The sequence below is a fragment of the Mirounga leonina genome, unplaced genomic scaffold, assembly GCF_011800145.1.
Source record: "Mirounga leonina isolate KUSES-001 unplaced genomic scaffold, KU_Mleo_1.0 Mir_366, whole genome shotgun sequence".
Classification (NCBI taxonomy): domain Eukaryota; kingdom Metazoa; phylum Chordata; class Mammalia; order Carnivora; family Phocidae; genus Mirounga; species Mirounga leonina.
In genome coordinates this window covers 27,473,984-27,487,501 of record NW_023270709.1, presented here as the reverse complement: position 1 = coordinate 27,487,501, position 13,518 = coordinate 27,473,984, and the positions used below count along the sequence as shown (strand labels likewise).

The 13,518-nt window shown below is 45.4% G+C and overlaps 2 protein-coding genes across 2 annotated transcripts in view; one reads left to right on the top strand and one right to left on the bottom strand.

Moving 5' to 3' along the window:
* The window catches only part of LOC117997523 (histone H2B type 1-C/E/F/G/I), an 881,166-nt gene that overhangs the window by 305,487 nt on the left and 562,161 nt on the right, over nt 1-13,518 (bottom strand). The window lies entirely within an intron of this gene.
* LOC117997495 (zinc finger protein 883-like) overlaps nt 1,422-13,518 on the top strand; it is a 53,084-nt gene continuing 40,987 nt past the window's right edge. The window contains exon 1 of the mRNA XM_034985823.1: nt 1,422-1,587. The gene's annotated coding sequence lies outside the window, so the exon portion shown is untranslated. The remainder of the gene's footprint in view (nt 1,588-13,518) is intronic.

Here is a 13,518-nt window from a genome sequence, read left to right as displayed (position 1 = left end):
GGTGCAGATGCTACACTGGCCAAAGGCATGGGGATTCCTGCCTGCCAAGACCCCCGGGTTCCAGAGAAAAGGCAGAATGTTTGCTGGATGATTCATCCATGTGGACATGGAGATTCAACAAATATTTACCGAGCATTTACCCTGTGAGCCACACTGATGTCACTGAGAATGAAATGAGACCAAGATATAGAGCAGAAGGCTATAAGCCAGATGCCAAGTTCACCTATGTCTGAGACCAGGAGGAGAGAGAGAATGGGGGAGCATGAAGATAAAAGGCATGTTCTGGGAAAAGCAGAGATTTACTTTAGCCTCAGAGGTACTGTGGAAAATCTAGTAACAAGATGGGTCCCAGGAAAAGGAATCACTAGCATCACGGAGATGACTGGAAGGAAAAATTCTTCATTTGGGCAGTGGTGAAGGGATCACTTGAACATGAGCCAGGAAGGAATTAGTGGACCTCACTGTTCCATGAGGAATGCTGGTACACATAAAAATTACAGAAAATTTCAATCAGACACAGGACAGTATAGTGAACTCCACTGTATCCCTCACTCAGCTTCAACACTGATCAATATTTTGCCAATCTTGTTTAGTGATCGCCCCCTCATTCCCCACTTTTATTTATTCCTGGAGTATTTTTCAATAAGACCCAGATATTATATGAGTTGCATCTCCTAACCCATAAAGGACTTTTTCTTTTAAAACATAACCATAATGCCATCATCACAACTAGTAAAACTAACTTTATAAAGTTGCTTTGATAATAAGTGACCGAAGCATTTGCTAAGGATACAAAATAACACCACTGGTGTTTAGAAAGCCTGCAGAGGAAAGCTGATACAGGGACGGGACTAGTTAGTAGTACCGCTGAAACTTACAGTGCGAAGGTCGAACAGGGGAGCCGAAGATGCAAACACTGTTACGCACCTGCTGTAATTTGTGACGTATAAACACACACACCTCTCTCCCCATACCTGGCCCATGCAGGTACAAACAGGTATGGGGGAAAGAGGCTGAGGGCACATTCACTACATCGCCCGACGGGAGAAGCACTTTCCGCTTCTCGGTCCTCGCGCTTCTCGGGGGGCCGTGGGGAGGGCGGCGGCCCCCTCGGTCGGCGCGGCCGCCCGTGCACACGTGGGAGATGCGCATCAGCAGACGGCAGGCAGGGGACGAACAGGGGCGGAGGCTTCACCCCGACTCCTCAGCTCCTTGGAGAAGGCAGCAGCTCAGCCACGGCCGCCCCCGCCCCAGACGCGGCCCCCCGGCACGCCCCAGCGCCCGGCGCGCTGCCGCCCACCCACGCCCGCAGCCGCTGCGGCGGTGACGTCACACAGGGCTTCCGGCGCGGGCGGGGCTCGTCGCTAAGACTCCTGGGAGATGGAGTCTGGGAGCGGGGGCGCCGCGGGGCCTCCTGGGAAGCGTAGTTGCCAGCCGTGGGCCCGGAGCCGGCCGCGAGGGCGCGCGTCGCTCGGAGCGCGGGGGCCGCCGGCACGGCCGCGCTCCAGCCTGGGATGGCGGCCGACGACCCGCACGAGGCAGCGCGTCCCAGCCGCTGAGGTCGAAGCCGCCTGTGGTCGCGTTGAGGTGAGGCCGCAAACTCGTCCGCGTCGAAGGGATGGGGGCGGCGGGGCTTGTCTCAGAGCCGCAGAGGCGCCGTGGGGAACAGAAGGACGGCTCGGGACGCGACGACGCCAGCCTCCCGGGCGTCTCGGAGGAGAGCGCTGCCCCGCTCCGTCGGCAGTGACGTGCCGCGCGCCCGGGCCCCGCGCCCCTTCTTGTCTCCGTCCGCCGCCGCGCGGGCCCCCACGGCCTGTGGGTGCGGGGCGCGGACGCTCGCGCTGCCCCCGTGGCTCGGGCCGGGACAGGACGCGCATCGGGGCCCCGGCCACTTGGCCGAAGGGACGCACGGGAGAATGGGCTCCCGGCCGCAGACGCGCAGACGGCAGACGCCGGCCCCGCGGCCTGATGGGGCTACTGGCCGGCCGCACGCGCCTCCTGCCCCAGACACGGGCGGCGTCGCGGACGTCCTCGTCGGGGCTCCGGCGACCGGGTCCGTGCCCTACCGCTCGTCGGCGTGTCTTCGCGCCCGTGTAGCAGAGATTAGGTACGATCTGCGCGTCTTGCTCTCCGCGCTTCTCCGTGTTTTAAATTTCTCAGCAGTTTTGTGCGGTAGGTGGAAATGAGGAGGAAACACTGCGGCTAAATGACCGCCCTGTGTTCGGGGAACAAGTAGCGCTCCTGGGGCCGCGAGTCTCCGCTGATGGATCGTTCTTCCGACCGCCCCACATCACCTCCCTGCTCACGTTCTCCTCGCTTGGATCACAAGCTGCAGTGATTCAGCTCAGAGCCAAGTAAGCGTTGGGCATTCAGGCAGTCCTCTCTTTGTAAACGAAACTGACCTCTGCATGGGCTGGACAGAAATTTCTCGTCCTAAGATGGATCTCTGCACGTTTCAAAACGTCTTAGGAGAAAGTTCATCACTGGGATTTATTCTCATGTCTACAGTAACGGATTATGGACAGACATCTCCAATCTCCAAATGGAATTGCTTGGTACCCTCTCCCTCCGCACGGGATGGAGCCTCACTCCAGATCCTTGCTCATTTTCGAATGCAGCCGCAGGAGCTGACTACACTGATAAGTGCTGGCTTCTCACGTCCAGAACTCAGAATACGTATTTCCCACCCTGTTAACGATGGTTTCTGAGTCAGACACATCACGGATGTTATTCATTGCATAAGCTAATTTAAGTTTGACCTAGCACCCTAAATGATTTCCTTGGAAAATAGTTTCTAAGCTGCTGGTCTCAGGGATTTAACTTGTAGGTATGAGTGAAATTCCTGTAGTTTTTCATTTTGGTGTGCCAATCACTAAGGCTCAGAGACATTCAATCACTTATTTATTCGATAGGTATTTCTTGAACATCTACTGTGTGCCAAGCACCGTTTTGTAGCTATGGGTATAAAGGTGGACAAAAAAGAAATTACCTGCCCTCATGTTGGATTTGGTTAAGAAGTTTGGTTAGGAAGACAGACTTTAACCAAATAATCACAGAAGCTACAAATTGTGAAGGAGCTGTGAGAGAAAAATGACCTAGTCTGGGAGTCCCAGAAAGCTCCCTTGAAGAAGTGCCACATGAGCTGAGAGCTCGTGGGTGAGGAAGACTAAAGGTTGTATTAACCATATTCTTCTTCTTCTTCTTCTTCCTTGACGCTCTAATATTTGGAACCTCACAGGCGGGAGTGGGATTGTCCCTTCACAGGATTAGCGGAGTCCCTAGAGATAGCCAACAATTTGCCGGGCCCCCAGCATAGCTTTCATATGCAAACTAACCAGCCCAGGGCCCCCAACGCCCTTCCCCACCTCCCCTCTGGCTGCTACTCTCTGCTATTCCCCTGTCCTAATCACCCCAGGTCCCTACACGCCCCCACTGAAATAATTCAAACTGGCCAATTCTAAACCTGCCTACCCTCCTTCGTCTGTTCTTTTCCATATAGAAACCACAATAAAGGCTTTTGCCCACATTTTCCTCCCACCTCTTTAGCCTCCTGACCAACCCTGGTGCTTCCCCCATGTGGCGCTGCCTGGCCGGGCATGGCATGCGTGCACCTCAGGAACAGTGCGTAACAAGCTCTTTTCAGTGGCAATCATCTCTTGATGTCACCATACCTAAACAATAAATAAAACCCACATTTTAAAACAGAGGCAAAGAAAACAAGGTAGGGTATGGAGCGGGAGCGGCTACCATTCTCTCACCGGCGGAGACCCGGGTGAAGAGCTTTTTTTTTTTTTTAAAAGATTTTATTTATTGGGGCGCCTGGGTGGCTTAGTCGTTAAGCGTCTGCCTTCAGCTCAGGTCATGATCCCAGGGTCATGGGATCGAGCCCCACATCGGGCTCCCTGCTCCGCAGGAAGCCTGTTTCTCCTCCCACTCCCACTGCTTGTGTTCCTTCTCTCGCTGTGTCTCTGTCAAATAAATAAATATTTTATTTTATATAAATAAATAAATAAATAAAATAAATATTTTATTATTTAAGATATAAATATCTTAAAAAAAAAGATTTTATTTATTTATTTGAGAGAGAGACAGCAAGAGAGGGAACACAAGCAGGGGGAGTGGGAGAGGGAGAAGCAGGTCCCCTGCTGAGCAGGGAGCCCAATGCGGGACTCGATCTCGGGACTCTGAGGTCATGACCTGAGCTGAAGGCAGACACCTAACGACTGAGCCACCCAGGCACCCCGAGGTTGAGCTTCTCCTGGACTTGTGTGGTGGGAAGAAACTTCCTTCCCTTGTCCTAGACCATCTTTCCCTCACCTCATCCCATGTAAGGACAGAACTGGCCAAGGAGGAGCGGGGGTGTCAAAGAGACAGAAGTCAAGGGCAATGGCTATACTTCAAGCCTGAGGGTTGTACCATTGATAGATAAGGGAAATCAGGAGATTTGGCTTTTTGATGGGAAGAATCTAGATACCACATCTACCAGCAGAGAAAACGCTTTTTAAGAACCTTTAGCAGGGCGCCTGGGTGGCTCAGTTGGTTAAGCGACTGCCTTCGGCTCAGGTCATGATCCTGGAGTCCCGGGATCGAGTCCCATATTGGACTCCTTGCTCAGCAGGGGGTCTGCTTCTCCCTCTGACCCTCCCCTCTCTCATGTGCTCTCTCTCATTCTCTCTCTCAAATAAAATCTTAAAAAAAAAAAAGAACCTTTAGCAAACCCTTAAGCAGATACTTGAGAAATCACATCAGATGACTAACCTTAGTAAAATAAAGAGAGGGAATGGATAACTAGTTTTAAATCAGAAAGTTTAGCTGTTTGGGTATAGTCAGGATAACTTCTGAAGAGAAGGAAGAAGGGACTTCATTTGTACTGTTAATGCTGATTTCCTCAGCTAGGTGGTGGTTACGTGTGTATTCTTTATGTTAACATTTGTAATATTTTGAATGTCTTGAATATTTCCTAATGATTTAAAAAAGTGTATTGGGAGATTGTTGGGCAAGGAGGTAGTGTGAATAATTATGTAGGCAATTAATAATAAATCTCTTCATAATTGTCCATGAAACATTTACAAAAATAGGGTTTTTTTTAATTTAACAAAATACTATCTATGCATATTTTTAAAAGCCAAACAGTACTATTAGGTTTATAAGGAAAAACAGTTATCCCTACGTCCATGACCTGCTGTCCAAAGGGAACTATTATTAAGTCTTTTGGCTATTTTGGTGTTACCCTGAATGTTTCTAAGAAGAATGTTTCTACAGTGCTGTTTATTCTTGATTTTTCATTTTTAGGTAATTATATATTGGCTTTTGCTATGGAGGATAAGCATTTTTACCTCTCTCAACCTTCCCATACGTATCTTCTCCCCAACCTTTCTAATAAACTGATATCACAAGGCTGGGTGAAATCAGTTTTGATAACTAGGACTACCTAAATACTGTTCACAGCTGAGCCACATAGTACACTATGATTAATTTTCCTTTTTTGTACAGATTTTTGTTTTTCCTAAAGGTAGTTATTGCCCCTTTTTCCTGCTTAGTTTTCTATGTACCAATTCCTCAAGTCACCGGTAGATCCGTGAAAACCTCAGTATGGTCAAACACATCAGACTATCAGTTCAACTGTTTTTCCTTGCTGACAACCCTTTTGGGGGCCTCCTCCTCCTGCTCCCATCTTGACTCTTTAGGCTTACCACATAGTTAGCATTCTGGGGCAGTCTTTTATTTGGCCTTACAGCTTTGAACACTCTCAGTGTTATTTCAGTTTGGTCCTATCTCACTTCTGGCTACTTCATTCTTCATCCTAGTGGTGCCATATATCTTTGATTTTCAGGAACTGATAATATTCCACATGACTGTAGACTTCACCCAGAAGAAGCGGCAACAAATGAACCTTGCTCAGACATACAGATAAGAGATGAGATGCTTGAAAACTATAAAACCTGGTAGTACAAGGTAATACTAGCTTCTCCCATGACTCAAATTTCCTCACCTGAGGTACTTTCTGCTTCAATCTAAAATAATAGCACCTTATATTTGTTTGGTGTTTCATGGTACTTACATTGCTTCTATGTTCTCTCATTGGATCCAGATAATACCCCTGTTCACATTTTCTTGTTTATATAATTTTTAAATTTTTACAGTTATTTGTTTTGTTGCTGGGTGAACTGGGGAGACTCCAGGCCCTGAGGCCTTGATCAGAGCACCCCAAAGATGTCACCAAAGGCCCTTGGTCTTATCACAAGAAAAAATTCAAGAACAGACAACACAGCAGAGAAGCGAGAAAGTTTCCGGAAGTGAAAGTACACTCTCTGTATCTGAGAGAGCGAGCTGTGTGCTATGGGCTTTGGGTTTCTATCTTTTATTTACAGTTGTTAACAAGGCGATGGAACATTCATTATTTGGGGGGGTAATATCTTGGAAGCAGGGTTTTCTGCCTTTTCTTTCTTCTTTGGTCCGGGGTTTCTGGCCTACTTTGTCAGTCATCTTGGGCCTGTCTGGCTGGATCCGGCTTCCTGTGGCTCTGTCTTGGAGTGCTGCCAGGATGGGCTTCTGACTCTGAGAGCTGGCCCTGACCTCCTCTTGGCTGACCTCCAGGCGTCTTGTTAGAGCCTAATGAACTCGCTCTACTCAGCTGAAGCGGCATCCAGATAAGATCCGTATATTATGACTGGTTGGTATGTCTCTTGAGACTTTTTAATCTATAGTGTCTTCTTCTATGTATTTGTTTTCTTGCAACTTTTTAGTGAATTAACTAGGTTGTTTGTCATAGTGTTTCCCATTGTTGTACTGGATTTTGCTGGTTGTATTCCCACAGTGTCATTTAACAGATTTCTTTTGTCCCTTTTGTTTCCTATAAATCAATAGATCCAAGAGGCTTAACCAAATATATCTATATTTATATTTTTACATTTATATATAATTTATTGATATATTTAATTATATCTATGTATCTATATTTTGGCGGAAAGGCTATTTCATAGGTGGTGGTGAATACATCTGTTAGAGGTACATAATGGCAATAATGTCAGCCATTGATGATCATTGCCTCAATTAATTCATTATCTCTTGATTTATTTCTGATTTTAAATATTTTTCTACCTTATTTCTCTCGATACATTATTTGTGTTTACTTGCTCTTCTGTTCCTTGTAGTTTCGTCTTCATATCTGAAATTTTTTTTTCAATTCTTTCTTGAGTTGTTAGTTCTTTTCCAAACCTCTCTATTTCTGGTTGTGATATTATAATATAATAAGAAATATGTATCTGGCCTTGTCCCAGTTCCTGAACTCCTAAAACCCTTGTTTTTTTTTTTTCTCTCCTAAAACCCTTGTAATTTCCTAAGTAATAAAGGCAACAGAAACATCGTCTGTTATATTTGGTTTCTGTCCCCAGCTCTGGAAACAGCTCCAGAATGATAAAGATGAAAGAGCATCCTTTGTTATTCATAAAAGTCCCTTACAACCACCCTGAGTTTATGTTAATGAGGCGACTTTTGGAAAGCCCCTAAGGATGGGGGTGCTGGTTACCAGGGAAACCAACCGTGTGATTAGACAGTTGGAACTCTCAGCCCCACTCCTAACTTCCAAGTATGGGACAGGGGCTGGAGGTTGAGTTAATCACCAATGGCCAGTGATTTAACCCATCGAGCCACTGTAATGAAGCCTCCATTAAAAACCCTAACCTAAGGGGTTCAGAGAGCTTCCAGGTTGGTGAATACATCAAGGTACCAGGAGAGGTACCTTATACCCCTATACCTTGCCCTACACATCTCTTCCATCTGGCCATTCCTGACTTGCATCCTTTTATCTAGTAAGTATACAGCAGGATGGTGTTATTTACTTCTAAGGCCTCCAAACCTCTTTCCTGTAATACCTTTGCTAAATCAGTACTCCTGGGATTAAGAATATGTCAAATAATCTGTTCAAAAATTGCCCTCAGCTCTTTCCAAAGAGCTCACTAAGAGGAATAAATGTGTGAGGTGGTGATTATAATACTTAGGCGGTCTTGGTGCGTAAGACTGGCCTAGGAAAGTTAAATGCACATAACTGGTCTTCAAGTAGCTAATACTATTTTATCTGAACAGTGGAGAAGTCTCAGATACATTTTAAGTGTTTCACAAAATGATAAATATGACACTGTTTTGTTTTCACATTAGTTTTTCCCTAATTTTAGGAGCTCAGGAACTGGGACAAGGCCAGATACATATTTCTTATTATATTATAATATCACAACCAGAAATAGGTTTGGAAAAGAACTAACAACTCAAGAAAGAATTGAAAAAAAGAAAAATAATTTCAGATATGAAGACGAAACTACAAGGAACAGAAGAGCAAGTAAACACAAATAATGTATCAAGAGAAATAAGGTAGAAAAATATTTAAAATCAGAAATAAATCAAGAGATAATGAATTAATTGAGGCAATGATCAATGTCCCCAGTTACGTACTGTCATTTATTTTGAAAACTTCTCAGCCATTATTACTCCAAATATTTCTCTGGTCCTTTTGATGTGGGAAACAAAGGCAGAAGAAAAATTATTAGATTTCCTTACTGTCTACAGCCCACTGACAAGTCCTTGAAACATGCAGAGTGACATTTCTCTAGGGACTCAACTGCCTTGATGTTGACACTTTGCTAAGGGCAAAAGGCAATTCTAGACCAACCCCCAGGCTCCTTTAAGTCTACTTTAACATACAAAAATTCCTTTAGAAATTTCCTTTATCTCTAAACCCTCCAAGATGCCTGTTGGCAATCATCCCCCAAGCAGATGACCCACCGATATACATCTGAAGGGTCTCATGACTAAGGTTCTATTAGACGGTAATGACCTTTCCCCATCAATAGCTAGCCGCCCCCCGCCGCCCCCAGGTCCTGGAAACCTTGCTTCCAAAATTCCTTAGAGACTTACTATCCCTAACCCCCTCCCAACTTTGAAGTATATTAATGGGCCACTCCTCATGACCCCAGTACAGCTCCTTCTGCCCACAGGTCCTGTCCCTGTGCTTGAATAAAATCACCTTTTTGCGGGCGCCTGGGTGGCTCAGTTGGTTAAGCGACTGCCTTCGGCTCAGGTAATGATCCTGGAGTCCCGGGATCAAGTCCCGCATCGGGCTCCTTGCTCCGCAGGGAGCCTGCTTCTCCCTCTGACCCTCCCCACTCTCATGTGCTCTCTGTCTCTCTCATTCTCTCTGTCTCAGATAAATAAAATCTTTAAAAAAAAAAAAAATCACCTTTTTGCACCAAAGACGTTTCAAGAATTCTTTCTTGAGCCATCGAAATGGCTTTGAACCCAAATGTCTTTCCTACATCACTTTGTCTTTCTCCTCCTGGTATTCCCATTAAGCATGTTACAATTTTTTTGTAATTGCCTCACAGTTCTCGGATATTCTGCTATGCTCTTTTTATTTATTTTTCTCTGTTTTTCAATTTGGGGAGTTTCTATTAACATATATTCAAGCTCAATGATTCTGATGTAGTTTTGGAATGTAGGTGAGGTTTGGTGGGGTGAGGTCGAAAGCCGATGACCAGGAAAGAATTCTTGAGAATTCTTGGTGCAGAACGGTGGTTTATTAAAGCCCAGGGTCAGGACCCATGGGCAGGAAGAGCTGCTGCCCCGGGGTTGGGAGGGGAGGCTGATTATATACTGTGGGGCTGGGGGAAGTGAGGCACAGAGAGGTTTTCAAAAGGACTTTCATATGCTAAAGAGGACCAACCAGATACCAGAGACCTTGCCATTGTCAAGTCAAGGTGGTTCTTTCCTCTAGCAAGGCATTAACATGAAGACAGTTGGGAGATTCCTGGAGGAACGTCACACATGTCCCACCCAGGAGTGGGGGGTGGGGCAAGGTTGCCGGGTATCAGCTAGTCTTCTGCTCCCTCATCAATTCTTCGCTTGGCTGTGTCCAGTCTACTCATGGGCCTGTCTAAATATTCTTCATTTCTTTACACTGCTTTTGAATTCTAGCATTTCCTTTTGATTCATACTTAGAGTTTTTACTTACATTATCTGTTCTTGTATGTTGTGCACTTTTTAAAGCCCTTAACATGTTCAATATATTTTAAATTCCTGCTAATTCCAAAATCTAGGCCATATCTGAACCTGCTTCTGATTGATGTTTGCTTTCTCTTTAGCCTGCTTTGTGCTTTGTGGTATGCCTTTAATTATTTGTGGAAATCCAGACATGATGTATTGGGTAAAAGGAACTGACGTAAATAGTAAATAGGTCTGTAGTGTGGGGTTTTATGTTTGTGTGGCTAGGAGTTAGACTGTGTTTACGGTTTTCTGCAGCCACAGGCCTCAGAGGCTAGTTTCCTGTGTCCTTGTTTTTGTCTCCTCTGTAGTCCTTGGGTTTCCCAAGAAATTCTTTCCCAAATACAGCCTGAGTCTTACTGGGAAAGTAGACAGTGAGGCTCTAACGGGATGCCTGGAGGCCTGCAAGGAGGCTCCCGTGGCCGGCTGTGGGAAGGTCAGAGGCCTGTCCTGGCAGCATCCACGAGAAGCTGGATCCCACCAGACAGGCCCAAGATGGCAGCACCACGACAGGAAAGCCCTGAGCAAGTGAGGAAGAAAAAGCTCAAAACCCTGCTTCCAGCCCCAAGTAATAAATATTCTGTCCCCTAGTTAACAACTGTCAATAAAAGATAGAAACCCAGCCCGCAGGACGCACAGTTCTCTCTTGAGCTCACCATGCTCTCACAACTTGAAAGTGTACTTTTGCTTGAATAAACTTTCCTGCTTATACCCCTCACATACTGTGTTGTGTCTGCCCTTGAATTCTTTCTCCTGAGAAGACCAAGAGCCTTCTGCGACATCTTTGGGACAGGCTGGGTCAAGGCCCCAAGGCCTGGAGTCTCCCCAGTTCACCTGGCAACATGACAACGCTTTCATGTGTAATCCTCCATTGTTACACAGGTCCACGTCAGGGCGGCTGGGGGAAGTGTTCTATAATCTGTGGTTAGGCCTCAGATGTTTAGTGTTTATGACCGTGGGCTGGGACCTTCACAAGTACTTCTCAGTACTTCTGCTCCCTTCTAGGTGAGACAGGAAGGCAAGAGAGAGCCAGAGCTGGGAGTTTCCTTTCCCCCACGTAGACTTTAATGAAATAGTTTTGAGGGCAGACATTTGTTAAGGAGAATGGAATAGCTCTGGGCATATTTCAAGATTATTACTTCCAGCAGGGAAAGGATTTTTCTCAGATCTTCACAGGGAGAACCTGATAGGGCTCCTGGAGGTAAACCTTATAAAAACATGGGGCTCCACAAAGGTTGGACCCCCAGGTTTTTTAACTCTCAAATTAGACCATACGCAGTCTCCAGGAACTAGTCAATTAGCCTTCAGCTAATCCTATCAGTAGCTGGCTCCAACCTGGGTTTCTGCTTTTGGTCAGTTGCGATTCTCTGTATCCACCTGTCGGTCTCTCCAGTTTTCAGGGTGGTGTTTGCCCTGTGACTTCAATTCTCTGATGCATCTAAGAAGAGTTGTTAATTTTCAGTTTGTTCAGCTTTTTTCTTGTTGTGAAGATGGGGAGTGAGAACTTCCAAGCTCCTTACATGTTGGCCTGGAAACCAGACGTCTGTATTGTATGTCATGGAGTTCTGATGGTGTGTAAGAACAGAACTTCTGAATTTTCTCTCAGAATTCTGATGCTGTGAAAGACATGAGCTCTCTGAATGAAGATCTTTCCACATTTGGCATATTGATAGGGCTTCTCACTAACACTTTCTTTGATGTGAAGAGATGGAACAAGACCAAAAGATTTCCGGGGTGCCTGGGTGGCTCAGTCGTTAAGCGTCTACCTTTGGCTCAGGTCATGGTCCCAGGGTCCTGGGATCGAGCCCCACATCGGGCTCCCTGCTCAGCCAGAAGCCTGCTTCTCCCTCTCCCACTTCCCCTGCTTGTGTTCCCTCTCCCGTTGTCTCTGTCAAATAAATAAATAAAATCTTAAAAAAAAAAAAAAAAGTGGCCTGGCATGTTTAAATACAACTAGAAGGCCACCATGGCCAGAGGAAAGAGAATAACAAGGAGGAGAGCAAGAGGTTAGATTCAAGAGGTCAGACAGACAGAGCCGGACTATGTGGGATCTTGCAGACTTCTCCAGGGACTGTGGCTTTGGCTTCTACTATGAGTGAGATGAGAAGCCACTGGACAGTTCTGAGCAGGGGTGACATGATTTAACAAATATCTGAAAAGGATCCCTCTTGGTTCTGTGTTGAGAACAGACTGTGGGAAATAGTTTGATTCCAGAACAATTCTGAAGTAGGGATAGGATTTGCTGTTGGGTTGGATATGGGATGTGTTTTTAATTTCGGTTGCCACATGTTCATTGTTAAAGAGTTCATTGTTAAAGAGACTATGAAGTCATAAGGAAATGGTTAACCACAGGAAAAGGCCTATCGGAGAAGATGGAAAGTGAGGAAAAATATTGGAAAATGGTTCTCAAGGATTCAAATCTCTAGCTCCCCAGAAGCCAATTTTTTTTTTTTAATTTTAGATTTTATTTATTTGAGAGAGAGCAGGGCAGAGAGAAAGGGACAAGCAGACTCCATGCTGAGCATGGAGCCCGATACGGGGCCCAATCCCAGGACCCCAAGATCACGACCCAAGTTGAAGCCAAGAGTCTGACGCCCAACTGACTGAGCTACCCAGGCACCCCAAGAAGCCAATGTTCTGAAGGAACCAACAGGCTCAATTAATGCAGTTCTACTCCAGGGTCTTGGAAGTTAGGATAAAAGGTGAGCATCACATGGAAGAAATGTCCTATCTCAACTCTTAAACTTAGAATGGATCCACATCCAGAGCCAGGCTACCTTAGTTTCTCTGCATTTTCCAAAACAGAAGATGTAGCTCCGGTTTATTTCATCTACAAACTGAAGGGTATCCAAAGAATTACTGTTAATTTTGTTAGGTCTGATAGTAGCATTGTGATTACACAGGGAATTGCCCCTGGTTTTTAGAAATGCATAATGAAATAGGGATGAAACTACATGATGTTTCAATTTCATTTAAAATATCTCAGCAAAATACAGCTCAACGCCCAAGAAACAAATAATCCAATTTAAAAAATGGGCAGAAATGAACAGACATTTCTCCAAAGAAGACATACAAATGGCCAACAGACACATGAAAAGATATTCAACATCACTCACCATCAGGGAAATGCAAATCAAAATACACCTCACACCTGTCAGAATGGCTAAAATTAACAACACAGGAAACAGATGTTGGTGAGGATGCAGGGAAAGGGAAGCCCTCTTAAGACTATTGGTGGAAATGCAAACTGGTGCAGCCACTCTGGAAAACAGTATGGAGGTTCCTCAAAAAGTTAAGTATAGAACTACCCTATAATCCAGTAATCACAGTACTGGGTATTTACCCCAAATATTCACTAATTCAAAGGGTTACATGCACCCTTATCTACAATAACCAAATTATGGAAGCAGCCCAAGTATCCATCGACAGATGAATGGATAAAGATGTGGTGTGTATATATATACAATGGGATATTAGCATCAAAAA